General features: G+C 50.9%; 1 long non-coding RNA gene across 3 annotated transcripts; it reads right to left on the bottom strand.

The window, feature by feature from the left end:
• Positions 1-1,319: 1,319 nt before the first annotated feature.
• On the bottom strand, positions 1,320-10,929 carry LOC109577997 (uncharacterized). 3 transcript variants are annotated; one of them, XR_011563835.1, is made up of 3 exons: positions 10,566-10,929; positions 9,639-9,768; positions 1,320-4,747 (listed from the first exon to the last, which is right to left on the bottom strand). It is a non-coding gene; the product is annotated as an uncharacterized lncRNA (long non-coding RNA). The 3 variants fall into 3 exon arrangements; XR_002183641.2 differs by having other exon boundaries at positions 9,639-9,729; positions 10,566-10,928; XR_011563836.1 differs by lacking the exon at positions 10,566-10,929 and adding an exon at positions 9,957-10,559.
• Between the last annotated feature and the right edge of the window lie 1,812 nt (positions 10,930-12,741).

Below are 12,741 nucleotides of genomic sequence, written 5' to 3'. Positions count from 1 at the left end.
TTGGCTGGGGCACTATAGGCTGTTTACTGGAGTGGACATCTGCCTAGTTGGAAGTCAGGAAGCTTCTTAGTGATGATCAGGGGCTTTTGCCAACAGTTACAAAGGGGCTCAGCCAGCTTCAGAGGTGACCTTGGTTCTGGGATCCTTTTCCATGGCCTTGGTGTAAGGCCTCCCACCTGTGACCTCGGGCCAGCACTCAACCCTGCTTCAGAGTGACAAGCCTCATGGATGATCCCAGAGACAGGATGTGAGACAAGCCCTGGTAAAAGGAAGTAAGTGAATCCCCCTAAAGGAGGCTCAGAGAGCTGGGCCCCAGAAGTGAGAAATGTGAATGTGCTGTGAATGGACAGTCACCTGGGTGGGCAATGGGCACACACCCCACTCTGTGGCCTCAGTCTGTCCTGGGTGGGTTACTTGGCTTCTCAGAGCCTCAGCCTCCCAGTCTGCTTGTGGGGTGATGGTAGCATGGATTGATGAGTAATTTGCTCAGAACAGGGCAGAAAAAGGTCTCGTGGAAATTCCACAGAACACCATCAGTATGGGACTCACAGGCCTTTTCTCACAGGTCTGTCTTCAGGATCCAGAGAGCAAATGTGAGCAGACTTGCAGCAGAGCCCGGGATAGGGTCAGTTTGGTGGGTCCTCCTGTTTCCTGAATTTGAGAGGGAGCAGGCTCCAGGGGGCAGTGGTGGTTCATCCCACACCCAGAAGCATCCAGACCTCAAGGCCCAGCAGCCCCTCGTGTTCCCCGAGTCCTGTTTCTGGGCCCCTAGGAAGCAGTCAGGACAAATCAGCCTCCCCCTCGGCCCTCTTCCCACCCAGAACAAGCGAGGAGAAGGCCGTCATTAGGGAGAAGCAGGGCCGGGGGGAGCAGGGGGGTTGTCCCGTGTGGGAAGGGGACATGGGGCAACCTGTATGTATACTTGGATGTCCACACGAGGAATGTGAATCTGTGGGACTTGGGCACCAGGAGGGGCAGACAGTGGGCCTGAGTAAGCAGAGCAGGGCCTGGGGGCCCCCTTGGAGAAGTGCATCAAGCTTGGCCTGTGCTATCGGCCTTGCCTCTCCTGGGTCCCCGGGGAGGAGGAATTGAGCAGTGTTGGTGGAGTGACCACTCTCGTCCCCAGGCCCTGCCAGCACTGGCCCTTCAGGCTCTGGGTTGGGGATCCCATGGAGTGTGGGTCCCACTGTGCCCACCAAGGAGGCCTGGAGGACTTGGCAAAGAAGCACTGATGCAGACATCACCTGTGCAGAAGCTTCCAAGTCAAGATCCAGTGGGAACTTTTGCCCTGCACGTGGATTTCAAGTCCAGAACACACATCAGCTTCTAGCAGCTCAGTTTATTTTCTAGATACAGAGTCTTAAAACCCAGTACGTCCACAGCCTGTGAAAAGGCATGTCTGATCTGGCTCCAAGTGCTGCTTCTGGGTCCCTCCTGACTGGACACGCGCAGCCAGTGTCACCAAGTCAGACTGTAAATGGAGCCAGTGCTGCAGCTGTGGGTGCCCTCCACTCACCCCAGGCAGATACCACCGTCCCCTCACAGGCTGTCACCAAGTTAAGTCCTAGGGACCCTGCTCAGGCCCTACCCTGGCTAGGGGGTCTCTGTCTCGACAGGGAGGGTTTCCTTTTTCCATTCAGGCTCAAGTAGGTGATTATGAAATCAAGGCTGAGACAAACACAGCACAGGCTTTATTCAGTGGCCAAAGAACAGAGAAGCAGGAACTAAGTTCCCAGCTTAACTTCTTGCCCACCTGGAGAAAGTGGTTTGATTTTAAACAGTAAAGACAAAGGGAAGAGGAGTGAGACTAATGCTGAAGAGGCAGGTACGTCTGAGGGAAGGGCAGGGTTTTTCCAAGTTAGTGGGGTGCCACCTCCTTTTTACCTTTTTTGGTTCTTCATGTTGGATTATGAAGCTTCCCTGGTGGCTCAGAGGGTAAAGCGTCTGCCTGCAAGGCAGGATTGCTGGTTCAGGAAAATCCCCTGGAGAAGGAAATGGCAACCCACTCTGGTACTCTTGCCTGGAAAATCCCATGGACGGACAAGCCTGGTACAGGCTAGTCCATGGGGTTACAAAGAGTCGGACGTGACTGAGCGACTCCACTTTCACTTTTTTTCATGTTGGGTCATGGCCACCAGGAGGTGTGTCTCTTAATGACTGAGTTAGCAGCAAGCGGTGATATGAAGTGAGATCTTAAATTCCCTGCCCAGGAATTGAACCTGGAAAGCCTGGATGGGAACCAGGAATCCTAGCCACCAGACCAACAAGGGCTAAAGGCTAGAAGCTACTTTTCCCTGGATCTTTGCCCCCAGTGAAAGATATATTTATCACAGAGGCAGAAACTGTAAATGCAGGTATAAAATTATTAGAGACGTAGAAAAACAACAAGTGGGACAGCACATAGAGAAATGGTTTGTTAAGAGAGAAGCACAGCAGAGAAAGGGTGTGGGCAAACCCCCTAGTGAGCAGGAACTTCTTCCGGGTCTTTGTCTTCCTTCAGGCCAACTACCTGGTTTCTTTTCCCACACCTGACCTACCCTGGGACCTACCCCTGGGTGCACACTCACCCCTCAGCCAAGATGGATCTTGAAGTGAAGATTTCTGGGAGGAGCAAGACTCCTCATGGCCTGGCATTATCTCTTGAGTTTTGAGCCACAAGAAGCCTTTCTGTGCGTGTGTAGTGTCTCCCTTGTCCCAAAAGAGTGAGGGGCAGAGATCCCTGAATCCTTTACACATACAGGATTTTGTCCCTTCTCTGTCCTTACCTTGACTATTACCGTAAGGTGTTTACAAGAGACAAACAATGGCTATTTACTCTCTGTTGTTACTTCCATTTCGGAGGGCAACCAGGAGGCTGATTGTAAATACCTAGACTGAAGCCCACCTCTCTCCTCTCAGAAAAGCTAACAGTTGTTAAGTATTCACCCTGAAGCCCACTTCTTTGTGTGCCGTGACATGCAAACAGGAGGCCAGTTATAAATGTCTAATCTGGAGCCCATCTATCTCCTACATCAATAATACAGTAAAATCAACTTACAATGAGACAGGTTGTGAACAAGGACACCCCTAATATAGGAGGGTTCAGACGCTGCTACAGAACACCTGATCCATTCCTGACAATACTGAGTGGAGGGAGGGGGGCATTCAGGCAGCAGGACAGACAGTTTGCTCTGGGTGCTCATGTGGGGAGCACAGCAATAGGGGCTCAGCCTGCAAACCCGAGAACCACTTGCAGATTGGCTCCTGGAGTTGCAAGGAGAAGGGATGTCCCTCCTGCTAGACATGGAGGAAGGGGGTGGGTCTGCTGGGCTACCTCACCTCGGGGACTTGCTGGGAGGCTCCAGGCTGGTGTGCTCACAGCTGAGACAGGCCTCAGGGCACAGTGGGGATGCATGGCTGGGAGGGGCCCTGAGCCAGTCACTCACGACCCTTCATGCCCCTCCTCCCTCGAGGGTGTCTAGGGTATCTCTTCCCCCAGTGATGAAGGGCAGAACCCTGACAGTCACCCCCGACCCCTGTCCCCCAGGCAAGCTCACTAGAGACTTGGCACCCAGCGGGGGCTCGTCACGTGGTGGTGTCTGCCCTCACCCTCCAAATGCCAGTGCCCAGAAGCAGAGCTGAGGCTCAGTGTGAACTGTGAACCTCGTGTTTAGTGCAAACAGCATAGGTGCAGAGGGCTGCCCCTAATGGGAAGGAGGCTTTAGATCAGGGCAGGGCACTTCTCACCAGCTCCATGAGCTTCCTGGGGCAGCTGTGACAAATGAGCACACACAGAGGCTCAGAACAAAAGAAGCCTGTCCTCTCTCAGTCCTGGAGACCAGACGTCTGAGGTCAGGGTACCCCAGTGCTGCGCTCCCTCCAGAGGCTCCAGGGAAGGGTCCTTCCTGCCTCTTCCAGTTTTTTGGGCTCCAGGCGTCCCTGGGCTTATGACCACCTCCCTCCCATCTCTGGCTCCATCTTCACCTGGTGTCTCCTCTGTGTCTACATCTGTTAGAAGGATGCCCTCTTTGATTTAGGGCCACCCCCATCCAGGATGACCTCATTTCCACATCTATAATCAATTATACCTGCAAAGATCTACTTCCAAATAAGGTTCCATTCACAGATTCTGGGGTCATGTCATGGACATAGCATTTGGGAGCCCCCCCATTCACCCCCACTATAGCACCCAGTTCCCAGACACCAGCCTGCCTTCCTCAGGACACTGTTCAGTCTGTTGACATTCTGTCTTCCTGCACGGAGGCGTCTTTTGTTTCTTACTGTAACTTAGGCTGGGTGGGGGACCCTGTAGGCTGACCTCCCAGTGATTCCAGGGACCATGCTGAGTGTCCTCCCGGGAGTGTGGGAGCTTTGCCAGAGCGCCCTGTGCACATTCTGTACTGACCACTTGGTGGTCAGGCACCTGCACAGGCTGGACTGGTCCCATCAATAGCCTGGTGCTCCGTGTGCGGGCCTACATCTGTGATGTGTGGACCCACAAGATCGGTGGGAGCCCTCCTGCCTGCCCCGGGGCCTCCAGCTCCCGACAGACCCTCCAGTCCTGGTGTGGGCACCCGCATCTAGTCATGGACTCCTGCTCCTGCCGTGGACACCCCATCCCATTGGCCCCCAAGAGGGAGGGGTGAGAACTTGGCCATGAAGAAGACAGGGCAGTGGCGGGCTCGGACTCCAGGCCTGGAGATCAACCGTCTTCTGTCCCATCCAGGTCAGCGCTAAGAAGTCTACAGAAGCCAAGCCGTGGATCCACCTGCACATAAACAAAAACCCAGAGTTAAGGAGCCGGTCAGCAGAGTGGAGAGACCAAGCAGAGTTCCGCCCAGCAGGAGCAGAAGCAGACAGAGAGCAGAGGTCTGTGCCCTCAAGAGTCACGACAGGACTGGGGCGCCTGGGAGCTGCTTGTGGCTTCTGTGAACAGACGCAGCCTTCTGGAGAGTGAGTCAGCCCTGTGTCCACAACACATGGGACCCTAGAGGCTTGGTTGTGTTACCAGTGTCGAGCTGAAACAGCCCATTAGGAGCTTTACACAACTAGACAAGAAGACATTCATCTTATTCCTACAACTGGATTAATCAGAACTTCCTGCATACAACTTGCCTCACTAGTTCCTCCAATCTGAATTGCTCCTTGCTTGCAAAGAGACTTCTTCTATTCTTCCAAGATAATAGATTCTCTATTTTTAAAACTTTTGTGTGGGAAAAAAAAAAATCACTGTTTCTTACGACACTAAATCTTCTCCAAAAATGCAAATAAAATATTAATAAAAAAGAAGATGAAGACAGAGCTGGCCCTGACTGCAGCAGGTGTAGACAAGAACTGGGGATGCTTGGATACTTGTCCCCCAAGGGCCCAGACCTGTGAGGTGTCTGACTAGAAGGGTCCACCTCCACCTGGGCTTACCTGGGGGGTCGCTGCAGGGACAGCGTGTCCTCGGGTGACTTTCCAACTTGCCCCACCCCAGCTTCACCCCCCCAGCCCACTCCACCCCATTAACAGTCTTTAAATGGTGTCTCTCACCCAACAGGCCTGCACGGGAGGTTTTAACCCTGAGTCCAGTGAACAGCGTCCCATGTGTCCTGCATGTCTCAGGAGGGGAAGGAGCCTCACTCTCATGATCCTGCCCCATGCACCCAGGGCTTCTGGAGGTGGGGGTGCGGCAGCCCCAGGCTCTGTTCTGACAGAAGCTCCCTTTCTGTGGACAAGCCTTCTCTCACTCCTTATCCTCCCTGGAGACTCAGGAGGCCACAGCATGGGGGCACCTGCAGCACCAGGACCCCACCCTAGGAAATTTCTCAGAAGCAAGGACCAGGCCTGTGGGCTGGGGGGAGAAGGGAGCCAGCCTCTTGGTGATGCAAGGGGCTAGGATGCCTCATACCCAGGAGGGCCTTGGACTCAGCTAACTACCACCTGGGGTCTCCTGGCCCTCCCCTGGTAGAGGGGCTCTTCAGATTCCAGGGACCCAAGACCCCCCACTTCTGACCCCAGTTGCAGAGTCAAGGTCCCAGAGACCCCCTCCCAGCTGCTTTTCTTAGAGGCTCCCAAAAGTCTCTGAAGCTGTTATACTTGGGGTTAGTTATGATGAAGGATGCAGGTTAAACTCAGTGAGGACAGAGGTGTGGAGCAGGGTCCATCCTCCTTGGCTGTGGCAGCTCAGGAAGATCACCTGAGTCCTGAGGTGTGGGATTTATTGGGGTCTGTCACAGCAACGTGGGGCCACGACGTGCCCAACCTTGGCCTCCAACCCCCACGGGAGACTCAGGAAGCCCCACCATACACCACGCCATCAGCACAGAGCAGCCTGGAGCAAGGCCCAGGGAGCCGGGGACACGCCTGTCAGACTCAAGGTGAACTCTGGAGCCAAGAGCAGAGGCATGGCCTCTCTGCAGGCAGATGACCCCACACCAAACAGGCCCCAGTGCAGCGCCCGATCCATGTGGCCAGCAGGGGAGCACATGGGTCAGCCAGAGTCCATGTGCCTCAGCCTGTGACCCCTGACCACATTGCCCTGCTCTGCTCACAGAGCGAGGCCAACAGAGGGACAACAGGAAGGGAACAAAGCCTGCTCAGGGTCAGGTTGGGTTGGAAAGGGTCCCAGGAGCGAGCACCCGGCTGCCCTTGCCCTGAGCCGAGAGCTGACATCCACCCTGTGGTCAGTCACATCTCCCCACAAAGGGGAGGGCTGCCTTTCCCATGTCCTGCGGCAGGGTCATGACTGCGTATACAGAGGGAGGCACAGCAGTGCATGCAGCAGGCCTGATGCCTGCCCTCCTCATGCAGTCGGAGCCTGGTGAGGGTGGACCGACCCTACATGACCCGGGGCCAATCCCCGGGAGGATGTTGGGGTGAAGCGTTTAGGAGCATCTGGAGGGAACCCTCACCCTTAAGCACAGGTGACTGAGGACACGACCAAGGGTGGGCAGGAAGGGGAGCCCAGGGAGGGTCCTGGGTCATCCCTGATTCTGGACGAGGGGTGTGGAGCTGGAGGTGAAGGGGGTGGGGGCAAGAAACTGATCCCTCAACGGCGAGGAGATAGATAATCCCAGGTAGAGAGGGAGGGGGAAGACTGTGCCCAACGGGAGGATGGAGACACCAGCAGGTGGCGCTGCAGGCACAAGTGCCAGGGCTGCTCCCTGCTGGGAGGCACCCAGCCCCGCACCCCTGGGAACCACGCGGAGTCCAGCTAGACGCGAGCCAGGAAGAGAAGGGAAGCCCGTCCACACTGCTGAACCCAACAGTGTAGGTGTTCCCACTCCTCTTCACCCGGTGCGGGAAAAGGGCAGATGGAGAGAGATGGGGTTGAGGTGGTAAGTGTGGGCACTTGGAGCCTACAGAGGAGGGTTTCCAAAAGAGGCGGTGAGGTCACAGGGAGCGGGAGAGGGTCAGGGTGACGCCAGTGGGACGGTCAGTGAGTGCTCGGCAAGGGAGCCCGTCCGTCCTCCCTGAGGCCGGCCCTCCTTCCCGAAGGCGGGATCTATGAACACAGCCCATCCTACCCCCGCCCCCTGCCCAAGGCGGTTTTCTGGCTGCCTGGTTCCCTGAAGCTGGATGTTTGTGGGGACACGGGCCAGTCTGGCAGCCCTCGTGAAGACACTGCTCTCTCTGAGGGAGTGAGGTGGACACTCAGTCCCTGGTCTGTGGATGGTCGAGTCCTCTGGGTGTCATGTCTCTTCTTGGGGGTCACTAGGGCCTTATCCTCACTCCGAGGGGTACGGAAGGGGAGGGATGGATCTGTTCGGGCCCAGCTGCGCCTGGGCTCTTGGGGAGGACCTTTCTGGCCAGATTCACAGGCTTCAGTCACCACTGCCCACTGGATGCCCCCCTCCAGGAAAGGACCTGTCCTGTGAAACTAGGCACCTGGGTCGCAGGGAGCGACTCAGATGGCCACACTCAGGTCAGGAGGTGGGATGGGGTGGCCTGCAGCCAACTGCTGCAGTCACTGCAATGCTGTGGCTCCTTGCTGAGGCCTGAGATGCCCGGCGGCAGGGGTTGGGGGAGAGGTAGCCATAACAGGGATGAGTAGGAGGTTCTTGGACCCTGGGTTCCTCCCCCAGGAAGAGTGCGGGTTATGTCTAGAGGGGAAGCGGCCAGTGACCGTCCTGGGTTTCAACAAGCACAGCGTCCCTCCCCCACAGACCAGATATCTGTTTCTTGAGCCCCCATGACACATACCAGACCCTGGGGGAAGTGGGTATTGGAACAAGGGATGCTTGTTCTCAGGTCTGGAGCCCGAGATCCAGGTGTTGGGCACCGGCTCCTCTTGAAGGTTCTGTGGTCAATCAGCCCCCGGTCTCTCCCTGCCTGTCTCTGTCTCTTGCTCTCATCTTGCCTTCTCCTCCGTGAGTTCTGCTCCCTCCTCACACACAGGTCAGTGACCTCATCTCAACCCAGCGGAGTCCGTGATCCTGGGGCCTCTTGAGGCAACAAACCCTGGGGGTCAACACAGCTTGTGGGGACATGTGGGGGAGGGAAGGATGCTCCAAGGCCGGAATCCAGGAGCCTCATGGAGGAAGTGGTGTCCTGACTCAGGGAGGATGGATGGACAGGCAGAGGCAAGAGGCATGCCAATGGGGGTGGTCACCCTTGCCCTCTGGGGAGTGAGGAGTCTCTAGAGGGCTGGGCAGGAGCTGGCAGGACAGGTATGTCACAGGAAGGCAGCCTTGGTGGCTATGTGCAGGGTCACATAACGGCAACCATAACCCATAACCCAGCTCTCACGCCACTCCCAGCCCTGATGTCAACCCTCCAAACCAACACCAAGAAAAATCTAATCAAATCACACAAATACTTCAGAAAACTAAAACCACACCAGCATACTTGATGAACACAAAAATCCTCCACAAAACTGGAGCAACATGAAACCAACAGAACATTGCATGGATGATGCCATAATCAAGTATCTCGACACCACAAATGTCAGGTTGTTTCACATATTAAAACTAAGCAATGCAGTGAACCACTGTAAGGGCACAATGTAAAAACAGACTATCATATCAATTATTGCAGAAGAAACTATAATCAAACCCTAATGCTATCTCATGACACAAACACTCAAGAAAGTAGGAATAAAAGAATACTTGTGCAATATTAAAAAGAATAATATACAAAGCTGTAGCAAACTTCATGCTCAGTGTTAAAAACTGAAAGATTTACTCCTGAAATCAGAACAAGGCCAGGAAGCTGACCTTCACCACTGTTACTCAATAGGGTCCTGGAAGTTCAACCTAGAGTTTTAAGGAAAGAAACAAAATTTTCAATGTGTGAATGGAAAAATTAAAACTATATCAATTCACAGAATACAGATCACACCATCTTACAGATAAAACTTCCTAAAACAACAAAAAATTATTTGACTAATCAACTAATTCAGCAAAGTTACAGGAAAAAATATCAATTCATAAACATTTATCTTATACATGTACATAGTAATAAATAATCTGAAAAAGAATTTATGAAAGCAATTCCACTTTAAATAATGTCAACATATATATTTAGGAATATATTTAATCAAGTACAAAATTTGCTTTTATGTTTGTAAAGTTGTCTGTACATTTGAAATTACTAGTAAATTACTTTTCAAAACACCATGTCAAAACCATTCCAGAAAAACCACATCAAACCTCCAGATAGAGACCAAGACATACCCAGATCCAGCTCACCCGAAGTCCACATGGAATTTAGAGGCACTGTGGGAAAATCATTTTAGGAGCCGCTGTTCTCTGTGTTGTGGATGACCTGGATGTGGTAGAAACAGTGGAGTTTTGGAATTCCAATCTTCCACATCATTCCACCAAAAAAATTAGAAATGAATTCAGTAAAGATGCAAAATCAATATATACAAATCAACTGCATTTCTAAACACTAATATTGAGCCATCAAAAAGAGAAAAACCAAAACTATTTACAACTGCATCAAAAAGAACAAAATACCAAGGAATAAATTTAACAAAGGATGTTAGATACCTGCATACTGAAAATTTTACAATGATGAATAAATTGAAGAAGACACAAATCACTGGAAAGATACCCCTGCTCATGAAATGCAAGAATTAGTATTGTTAAAATGTCCATTCTACCCAAAGTATACAGTGAAGGCAAGCCCTCCTAAAATTCCAATGAAATTTTTCACAGAAAAAGAGCAAATCCTTCTAAAATTTGTGTGGAATCACAAAGGATCCCAAAGAGCTAAGGGGACCCTGAGAAAGGAGACTAGGCAGGAGGTATCTCCCTCCCAGACTTCACACTGCATTTGGTGAAGCTACAGTCACCAAAATTGTGAGCAGCTGGCACAAGAGGCACACCACCCAGAGGAACAGGACAGACAGCCCAGAATTCAGCCCACACTATGGGTCTGTTAATCTTTGACAACGAGGCCAATGACTCACCAAGGGGAAGGATAAACAGTGCTGGGAAAACTGGACACCACATACCAAAGAAAGAACTTAGACATCATCTACGCTGCACACAAAACTGACGAAAAACCCAGCTTTCCACACCAAGTCTCTCTGGATCGACTGAGAACAGCAGTCATTCACACAAAGACGTCTCTCCAAACTTCTCCGTTTTCCTCACCTTTTCCTCCCCGGGTTGCCTGGGTCGTCAACAAACGACCCGGCGTGGACGCAGCCCCGTGTTGGCCTCCCTGAGGCCAAAACCCCAGGGAGTCCTAAGGGAACTGAGCTCCTGTCGGCAGAGAAGCTGACCCGGGAGTTCCAGATGGAAGCCCTGCGGTGCCTCAGAAGACACAGCTCCTCTCAGCTGCTGCTGCTGCTGCTAAGTCGCTTCAGTCGTGTCCGACTCTGTGAGACCCCATAGACGGCAGCCCACCAGGTTCCCCTGTCCCTGGGATTCTCCAGGCAAGATCATTGGAGCGGGTTACCATTGCCTTCTCCGCCTCTCAGCTGCGCTGGGAGCCAAATCCACCGGAAAGCAGAAGCGCTGTGGGTCAGCGCCGCCCCGTGGTCAGTGTGGGAGGTGCAGGCCATGCCTCCCTCACACTTCATGGGAGACAGCCCTCCTGCAGGTAGAACTGCTGAATCCCTGAAACTGTGGAAATTCGAACTGAAATGGAGACAATAACCCAAAACTTTTCTAAAACTTAAAAGCAATGAATTGGAAACCATATGGGATGAAATAAATGTAGGTACAAACTTTACAACTTACACCAAATGCACTCAAAAGTATTCATGTTGTTGTTGTTTAGTCACTAACACATGGCTGACTCTTTTGTGACCCCATAGACTACAGCCCCCAGGCCCCTCTGTCCATGGGATTCTCCAGGCAAGAATTCTGGAGTGAGTTGCCATTTCCTCCTCCAGGGGATGTTCCCAACCCAGGAATCAAACCCACGTCTCCTGCACTGACAGGCAGATTCTCTACCACCAAGCCACCAGGGAAGCCCCAAATTATTCATAGACAAATTTTAAATGCAAAACTATTCAAAATTCTAGAAGAAAATATAAAAGAAAATTGACATGAGTTTGGGTTTGGTCATGTACATCACAAGCTCTGTAGTTTTAAAACACAACACAAAAAAAGCAATCAGAAAGTAAAACAAGGGATTCTGTGGCTTTACTAAAATTAAAGATTGCTACTGTATGAAAGACCTTGTTCAAAAAAATCAAAAGCACAATATAACTGGGAAAAAATATTTGCAAACAAAATATCAAATAATATTTGCAAACAAATATCTCAAAATATACAAAGAACTCTAACACAAGCAACCCCATTAAAAATAGGAAAGCTCTATTCAATGGCTACTCCAGTATTCTTGCCTAGGGAATCCCGTGGACAGAGAAGCCTGGTGGGCTGCTGTCCATGGTGTCTCACAGAGTCGGACACGACTGAAGCGACTTAGCCCCAGCATTCAATGGCTAAGTCAAAGATCTCTCTTGGTAACTGTAACATTGTACTTGAAAATATGTGGTTATTTTCAAATATCTTTTGATAATGATTTTAACATAATTCCACAATGATAAGAGATAGACTCTGTATGATTTCAATACAAAATCATGAAATTTTTGTACCTTGTTTTGTGGCCCTGGATATGTTCCAATGTCTCCTGGTTTATAGTTTATGGGAACTTAAATAGAATTTGTACCCTGCTGTTGTGTGAAAATTTTATAAATCTTAATTATGTTGAGTTGGTTCATAGTGCTTTTAAGGTCTACTATACCCTTCTACTTTTCTGTATATTCATGCTATTAATTTTTGAGAGTTTGATATTGAAACTCCAACTAAAAATCTGAATTTATCTACTTAAAAAATAATTGTAATATATAGTTGAACTATATGTAACTTTGTTTTGTATTTTCCAAGTCTCCTATAAATGTATTATCACACTTTAAAAAATTTTTAAATAAAAAAGAAAGAGAAAAAAATAGGAAAGCTCTAAGTGGATACCTGGTCAAAGAAGATACATGATACACAAAACTATGCCCAAGCCTGGGGGGGTGGGGGCACAGGAATAATGGTACAGTTCACCTTGCTGAGTCATGTGTGACCCTGGACCAGTCCTGTCCTTCCTGGAAGCCTCAGAGAGATGGAGAGGGAGGAAGAAAAAGAGGGCCAGTTATGCTTAAACCCAACTCTAACACTGACTGGCCATTCTCACCACTTTCATTCAACATGATGTAGGAAGTCCTAGACATAGTAACTAAATAAGAAAAAGAATCCAATGGCAAAGGAAAAAGTAAAACTCTCACCGTTTGTAGATGCTTTATATAGAAAATCCTTAGGAAGACTCCCC

This window comes from Bos indicus, chromosome 24 (genome assembly GCF_029378745.1).
Source record: "Bos indicus isolate NIAB-ARS_2022 breed Sahiwal x Tharparkar chromosome 24, NIAB-ARS_B.indTharparkar_mat_pri_1.0, whole genome shotgun sequence".
NCBI lineage: Eukaryota > Metazoa > Chordata > Mammalia > Artiodactyla > Bovidae > Bos > Bos indicus.
The sequence above is the reverse complement of the archived record's forward strand: the minus strand, read 5'-3'. Positions and strand labels throughout refer to the sequence as shown.